The sequence below is a fragment of the Alligator sinensis genome, unplaced genomic scaffold (assembly GCF_000455745.1).
Source record: "Alligator sinensis unplaced genomic scaffold, ASM45574v1 scaffold221_1, whole genome shotgun sequence".
Taxonomy (NCBI): Eukaryota; Metazoa; Chordata; order Crocodylia; family Alligatoridae; genus Alligator; species Alligator sinensis.
The window spans coordinates 751,693-760,312 of NW_005841948.1; the positions used below are offsets into that span (position 1 = coordinate 751,693).

The 8,620-nt window shown below is 46.9% G+C and overlaps 1 pseudogene; it reads left to right on the plus strand.

Annotated features, from left to right (window-relative positions):
* The first annotated feature begins 2,559 nt into the window (after positions 1–2,559).
* On the plus strand, positions 2,560–5,774 carry LOC112549688 (annotated as a pseudogene).
* The last annotated feature ends 2,846 nt before the right edge of the window (positions 5,775–8,620 follow it).

Consider the following 8,620-nt stretch of genomic DNA (forward strand, 5'->3'; position numbering starts at 1 on the left):
TTTCTCTTTCACATGCCCAGTGTCTTTTACACTGACAGGAGTAAAGGAAATAAAATTTATTCATTTTTATCTAACTCTTCATTGCAGTTTTTCAGTAATAAAAGGAGAAAAACTATACTGTACCTATTGTTGGTAGTTATCCTGCTATTCTTTATAGCCGTGTTACATCGTATTCGAAATTATGAAAACGTATCACCATATATTTTACAAATAACTTATTCTAGGTGATGGTGTTGCTACAGTGACATAGCATCAGGGGGCAAGAACCGTGATGCTGCTGCTACTGCACAGCTTGTTGCTACTGAACAGCTGGGGTGGAAATGACCCATGCAGCTCCACGACTGTGCAGTACCGGCAGTTACTGTGCAGTCATTTAGTACTTACTAAAGCAAGTACTGTATAACTGTGCAACTGTGCAGTAACAACTGCACAGTCGGGCACACATGTAGATGCGCCCAGTGTATATAACTTCTCATTTGGAACATCTCTTGCTGGTAGTGTGGATGTCATCCGTTTACATATTATCTCTCTCACTTAAAATACAGAGGTATAGTCTTGATAGTTTTGAAGTGATGTATTTGTGATAGTCCAGGAAATATGCAAGAAACCAGAATTTTTGTGGTTGATATTTTTTGGACCAACTACATCTTTCCCAACCAGCTGGTCTAATAAAATATATCACCCACAAAACTCCTTGTCTCTCAGAGATATAGCTTGCTATTCAGATAAGTGCAGGCACCAAATTAACATGATAGGGAATGAGAAGTTAGGAGGAAATAGTGTCAGATTGTTGGAAAATAAGAGGAGCTTGGCTAACGAGTCTCTTTACAGAGTTAGCTACTTTTTTAAAAACTCTGCCTATAGTCCTTTTCATAAATGTTCTGTGATGCATCATTTCTTTTTATACAGGGGCTTCAAGAGGACTAGGAATTGTTATATGCTCTTATTATTATCTCTTTTTCAAGTCTAAGGCTGCTCCTTGCCTCAGTAAATGTTAACATTTCTTTCTGTATGTTTCTTCACTAATACAGTAGACTGTGTCTTCTATAAGGAGCAAAGTTTAACAGGTTTTGAAAACGAATATATCATTACCAAGTGTGGCAATGTTAAAACATTGATCAGCTCAAGAAGGATTTTGCTAGAAGACTTTGGATGGCTCTTTGGAACCATTTCTTGAGAAAGGAGACAAGTTAGCTTTTGTAAGATCACAACTCACTAGTGCTATATTTAGGAGAACACTTAAGCAAGTGCATAACTTAAGCACATGACTAACATTTCATTGACTGCGATGGGACCAGATCACTTGCTCAGTTGATTTAGTGAATATTTTTAAATGCTTTGCTGAATTGGACGTTCACTGCATCTCCATTATCCTCCAGAACTCAGAGTTTTCTTAACAAAACTGGAAAAACCCACTTTCCTATTTTCTTAAAAAAAATACAGAAAGTATTTTAGGGTTTCGGGGGGTTTTTAATTTTTAGTTTTTCTGGAATTAACAGGTAAACATGGAGCAAAAAGAAAACCCAGTCAATTTTTTTGTTTGAGAAGACTCTTCCCCTGCAACACTACAGAAAGATCTGATTTTCTTTTTATCTACCTGACGGCAATAATCCTTATTACCAAGGAGAGTGGCTGCAAAGCCAGTCTGACAGACATGTGGGAATTTACAGCAATCTCATTATGAGATTCAATCCCTAGAAGGAACATTGGTTGATAGTTTTAAAGAGTAAAATGTCAATACAGCGAAGCAGAAAGCATTAGCACACTGGACTTTCTTTAATCCTTTTACTAAAGGAAGGGTTAAGGAATGATCTTAAATTGAATAGCCAAACCCTAATTTTAGTTACAGTAATCAAAAGGAAAATCTGTAGATGTCTTCAGATAAGAGCATTTGTTAAGTCTATAATTTGTATCAACTATTCATCCTGAAACATAAATTCCTACTGTTATGAACAAAGAAGATAGTAAAATATTGGAGAAAATAGGATAATACAGATAGCCAAAGACAGGAGGAATTCTTGACCACTTTAAGTGGAATTATTAATTACATCTTTAACCATGTCTTATTTATTTCTGTATTGAGATTAACGTTTATCCTTACTAGATTACATATTTAGAAAGGAAAATTCTAATAAATTCCTGGTCTTCCAGGACTACTAAAGATACACATGTAATGCTTAGTAAAATTCCAAGAGGATTCGCTGGTGATGTGTGAATTGGCATAAAGGAAACCAGAAGAGAAATGGACCACTTGGGCACAGTGAAAAGGTTGGAAGATCTATACTTAAATTAAATTTTAATTTAATTTGTATTCTTATATACTGAAGCATTCAAAAGACTGACTGTCAAAAGAATTGTGTAAAACTTCAATAAATATAATAGGCAAATAAATTATTATAGTTATGTTCCTTAGATTGATACGGTATTTGTCTTTCTAAGTTTTAGGCTTCTTTAAGGCTCTCTGGGGACCTACAGATGAGCGTGCAGATGTAGTTTGTGGCACTGTAGGCCTGCCTGTGGCACTGCAAACTGCATGCACTGCACATGCAGATGTTTGCCATGCCGCTAATTCGTACCAGCGTCAAAAAACCTGAGCCAAATAAAAGCGGGGTGGTGTACATGGCAGCATGTGCCACCAGAAACCAGAACCTGGCCAGCCAAAGCCAAGCTTCAGCTGCCAGTCAGGCTCCATGTGCCTGGATCACCACCGCTGGAGCCTCAGGAGGCCCCCAGGTAAGGCTGTGGGAGCCAGCCCAGATGCTGGCCCCAGCCTCTCCTACCCAACCCAGGGCAACTTGCTGTGCACCAGAGTACGTGTACATGGGTGTTCCCTGGGGACAAGTAGCAGTGCCTCAACTATGGGCCACTGCTATTTGTCCCCAGAGAAATATACATGCACATTCATCTGGATGCGCCTTCTGGATTCTGAATTATACCACTTTCATGTGTTAGAACTATTAAAAAGAACAATAAATTGCTATTTCAAAAAGATCTTTCTCAGTAAAATCTGCTTTAAATTTGTCTGACTTGTGTTATAAGGAAATAGTAAAGGGTACATGAACAGAACATTATTTTTGGATTATTATACTACTGTATATATTATTGAATCACATTAAATATTATTGAAAGATTAAGCTGAAGTGCTGAGGGTTTCATAGTTTTAAACACTGTTAAATGACACTTGGTACTCTTTTGACACTAATGTGGGCTCCTGCCAAGTAGCTCCAAATATATATATATATATATATATATATATATATATATATCAGTGGGTGCATCTACACAAGATGCATTAATGGATATTAGCCTAATTTAATGCACATTACAGGCATGCATCTATATGTGTGTGCCCTTACTATGAATTAAAAATGGCTGATTGCACTTAATTTTGATACCTGCAAATGCAGGGCCAGCACCTGCTCCTTCTCACCCCCAGCAGTGTCTCCTTACAGGTGCTGTGGTGAAGTGCCTCTGCAGTGCAGCTCCCAGTCCCTGGACATGCCCCTGTCCTGAGTGCTACTGGCAGCCGTTCAGGGCCAGCCACACAGGGGAAGCTGCACGGGGACCCAGAGAGCTAGCTCATCCTCCTCCCTGTTGAGCCTGGGCCTTGCCCATGTGCGTATGCCCATCCCAACTGCCCAGCCCTCCAACTGGATGTGGGAGAAGGTGAAAAACCTTGTGGCTCTCTGGGACCATGTCAATATGCATAGGCAGTTTGCATGGGGTGGGCACTCGAACGCCCACATTTATGAGGCCCTGTCCCATGGGATGCAGGAGCAAGGTCACTCCCAGTTGGCACAGCAGTGCTACATAAAGGTCAAGGCCTTGCAGGCACAATAGATGGCCATGACCAACTTCAGTCATCAGTCTGATCATGCCCAAAAGTCTATGGCCTTTATGTGGGAGCTGACCTGCATTTTGGTACCCTGGGAGCCAGGCTGCACCCCTGTGAGTGGCACCAGCAGGGGCAGCCTGCCTGAGCCCCCACCCTGCCCTGCTGCTTCCTGTGATATGTCACCAGAGGAGGGGACCTCAGGCCTTCCGCGCCATTCTACACCCTCCTCCCCAGCTGCTGCACCCACTGGCAGCTTGGGGAGCTCCGTCCAGCAGCTGCCTCACCCTTGGCACAGCACCAAACCCTGCCACAAGGAGTGGCCAGCAATGAAACCACCAGCCACCAGCAGTGCCAGCTCATACCTATGGTGGGCCCTGGCTGGAAGCTGGCCTGCCATACGCTGTGGGCCATAGACACCAGCTGCAGCCAGTCACTCTCATCGACAGGGAGACCCATGCTGAGCCACCAACCCCACCAGTCCCGGACACATGGTAAATCCTGCACTGGGGGAGGGCCCTTCCCATCCTGGTCCCTACCCCTGCCCTCACTCGCTGCCCACACTCCCCGTGCCCCGTGTTCTCACCTACAGCAGCATGCAGATAGTTGGAACACAGTTCACAACTTTATTCAGAAGCCTGTGTGCCCACAGCTGGGCAGACACAGGCCTCACACACACCAAGGAAGGAGTTGATGTTGGCAACAATGTCCTCCTCAGCAGCAGGGGGGGAGGGATGTGTAGCACTGCCACAGGTAGCCTTCCAGGTGATGGTGGAGGTTGCAGGGCAGCTTGAGCTTGCCCCCCATGCCATCATAGCTCAGGGTCCTAAACCAGGGGTACAGGTGTGCCTGGGGCACCAGGAGGATCAACAGCAGGACAGTGTAATGGTTTAGGCACCCCTGTGCTTCCACACACACCTCATCATGTGCCACCTGATGCACATCCAGCAGGGGCACACTCTGGGCACAGCAGCACTGTGGGTGGGGGCTGGCCCCATGGCACGTCCCCAGAGAGTCCCCCTGCAGGGAGGGCCAGGGCACAGCCAGCCCCTAGACCCAGTTGTCCAGGAGCCTGAGTATTATGGGCTGGGTGGCAGCATGGCAGAGAGGCTGACCTGCAGGGAGTGGTAGGAGAGTGGGTTCTGGAGCCATAGCAACAGGTACTGCCAGCAGCCTGGCCTGGCCTGGCCTGCCCTGGGAAGGGAGTGGAGGAGGCAGGCTGGTTGCAGCTAGCACTCAGCAGCCCACCACCCCAGGGGAGCACACAGAAAAGGTGGGGGGGGGGGGGGTGGGGGGGGGGGGCGGCAGTTGCTTGCCAGTGCTCCATGGTCCCTGGGCACCTGTGCACAGCCGACCCCTGAGCTGAGGCTGGACAGTGCACGGCCCCCGGTGCAGGGCATCTTATCTCTGAAATGTTACAAACTCTCATAAAATGCTTCTATCTCTTGCCTCTGTAGGGCCAACATCTGGATGTGTGGGAGAGGCCACCAATCCCAGCAGGGATGCAGGCTCTGGATTGCTGCCACCCACTGCTGGAGCTGCTTGGATGCACCAGCTGCACACCAGGGACTGGACCCTTCTGCTGTAGTGGCTGGTTGTGGTGGTGGAGGAGAGGGAAGCATCGGAGCAGGTGCAGGAGGTACAGGAGTAGGCTTTTTGTGTGGAGAACATCACCCAGGCAGAGATGCAGGAGCTGGCACAGCATGACCATTGGACCTGAATGGAGGCCCTGGAGCAGAACTGCCTGGAGCAACTCTGGCAGCAAGGGGACACCGACCACCAACCCATGGACATCCTCCTGGATCTGGTGCCCACGTATGTCGCCTACTGCCCCACAGGGCACCCTGCCTCCACCTGGGCCTGGGAGGAGGTCCTTGGGTGCCTCCAACCTGATAGACTCCCCGGGCCTGGCCCCCACTCAGACTTGCTGCCACCCACCTAGGCCTGGACCTGCCACTCCCCTGCACTATGCAGCTGAAGGCCCAGCCAAACTTGAGGCCACCACCCACTGGGGTCACCATGGCCCTTGGACCCTCAGGGAACATCCAGGGGCTCCTGCAGTACCCACTCCAGCCTGCCTGCCTGGCACCCACACACACCCTACCCCCTGCCCACCCCCAGAACCACTCAGGATATGCACATAAGTGAAACAAAAAAGCTTTATTACTCTGATCCAACCCCATTCCTCCCCCCTCTCACCTCAACAAACAGAACCCCCTCCTCTTTCAACCAACAGTTCTGCTCCACCATTCTCCCCACCCACTAATAATGAAAAAAACACTTACAAGTGGAAAAATATATGCAGGTGGGAAACTACATGCAAGTGGGAAACTATTTACAATAATATGGGCCTTCAAGCACAGAGTAGAGGGTCAAGGGGGAACCAAGGGGGCAAGTGCCTAGCTCCCCAGGAGGGTGTTGGCCAGGGACTCCCACAGGCAGTGGCTCCTGCTGATGGCTGCACAGATCTCCTAGGGCCTGGGTAGGGAGAGGGGGGAAGGGGCTGCTGAGGCTGGGAGGGCCAGCACCATGGCCAGCAAAAACTGGGGCACTGGTCATCGCTGGCTGGGGCCAGGCTGGAGCAGTGGAGGGATGGGCATTGCTAGCAGGTGCAGGGGCAGCCCTGGCATGGGGAGGCAGGGTGAGCAAGGAGGGAGCTGGCGCGTGCTGTCCCTGCACTAGGCACATGGTTCCTGGGCAGGGAAGGGCCTGGCCAGGGAACAGTTTCCAAGATGGCTGCCAAGTGCTGGCAGCTGGGTCTGGCTTCAACATGGCTGCCAAATGTTGGCAGCCATGTGGCCGGAAGCTAGAGATCCCCCTGGTGCCCACAGGGGCATATGTTCTAAGTCCCTGTGCATGTAGACACCTGCAAAAAAATCACTTAATCCACATTAGCCTAATGTGCGTTAAATTTAGCTGTGCTTTTTTGCATACGTAGATATGCGCAGTAACACATTTTGGCTAGGTAGAGATGTTACACATAATCCATACTAAGTAATCAGAATTTTTACCAAACTTGTAACCATACACAAGTCCAGACTAAAAATAGTGGAGCCCAGTCTCTAAGTCCTGGATCAATGTGTTATCAGACTTATTTGAATAAAGTTAGTCTGGAACCTCAAACTTCTGTACCAGATGCCCTATCAAATCAAGTTAGTTTGCTGTCCTTGGCATCTCAGGCTCCTTTGCTGGTACCCACTGACCCCTCCCTTCCAGGGAGGCATGCTGGAACTTGGCTTGCGCTCAGCTGCTCTGGCTGAGAGCCCAGCCAGCTCTGATCCTAGGATCTCACAGAGCAGAGTCAGCAATGTGCCTGACAATTATGGGATGGGGAGATGGGGGAAGAAGTGCTTGCCCATTCCCTGCAGCCCACTAGTGCTCCCTGGGTCTGCACCTGCTCACTGGGGATCATGGGGGTCCCTGGGTGAGTCCCTGGGCTCCCCTTGTCCCTCATGAGTGAGTGCAGACCTAGAGAGCATGACTGGGCTGCTGCATCCACTGCTTGTCTGCAGCTGACATGCCTGTGCCTGACTGAGGACTGGCAGAGGGAGAGGGGCATGTGCCTGGAAGCCAATCAGAGGTAGCCTGGCCAATGGGCTGTGTTCAAAAGTGCAGAAGTGCCCCCCAAATCTGCTGGCCTTGGCCAGTGCAGATAGCCTGTGTTCTGTTTGCTATTAAACTAAAGTAGTCTGCTTAAAGAAACACACATAAATTAGCTCCTTGAGCTTTTTGAATGTCTGTACCTAGCCCTTCAGTATATACTATGATTAACCCACTTTACTCAGAAATATACAGTCCTGATGTTAGCTGATAGAATCAGCATGCAAATTAATGCAATCCAGGAATCTTAACCCAATGCTAATGCCTGATTCCTACAGAAGAACTCCTAGATCGATGCAGTGAATTTTTTTCAAAAAGGAAGAGTTCCTTGCACAGGAAGTTTTTAAGATCACAGAACTGCAAACATAACAATTAACAATATATCATGAGTTCTTTGCACTGCTAAAGCATCACAGATAACAACTTTGCTTTACAATGATGACACATCACATCCATAGTTGTTGCCCCTAGTAATAGTACAAACCCCTCTAACTCACTCCGAACCATTTCCAAATGCTTGTTTTTCAAGGTTACACAGATTGCCTGGTAAAGAGTAAATATCAGCCATTTACCATATAACCAGAGGCACATTTTGTAATAAATACTGTGACTGAATTAGGCATGTATTTACTAAGCCAAATTTCCTGTTACTACAGGATGGAGATGTAAAAACAAAGATAAAATAAAAATCAATGCAAACTTTATGGTGCACGCACAAACCTATTGAGAACATAAAAATATTGATGCTTGCTTGCACTTTTCCATTGCTTAAATGGTTCTGTTTTTAAATCTCAACTTGCAAGCACTGAAAAGGCAAGTCCTTTTTCAGAACCAAGCTAAATGAAGCAGTGTTACTTCATACCTCTTACTGACATCTTGAAATTTCACTAATAATGGAAAGAGGAGCTCAGCCTCTCAGTAAGAGCCCTGTGATAATTTATCCTCAAGGTATTGTCTTTGGCATGCAAGAACCCTGTTCCTAAGGTCAGAGTTCTCAGCATAAAATTTGGAGTGCAAAAGGTAGATATCCAACTTCTTCCTTGAATGTTGTCAGTTTCCACTTTAAAATGTTTTAATATAAGAGTTCAAAAATACTTTATAGATTAACTTCAATTACTAAAAAAAATGTCAGCATCAAGAACCATGGAGAGTGTTCAGCAATGTCTTATATACCACCTGTAATGGTGG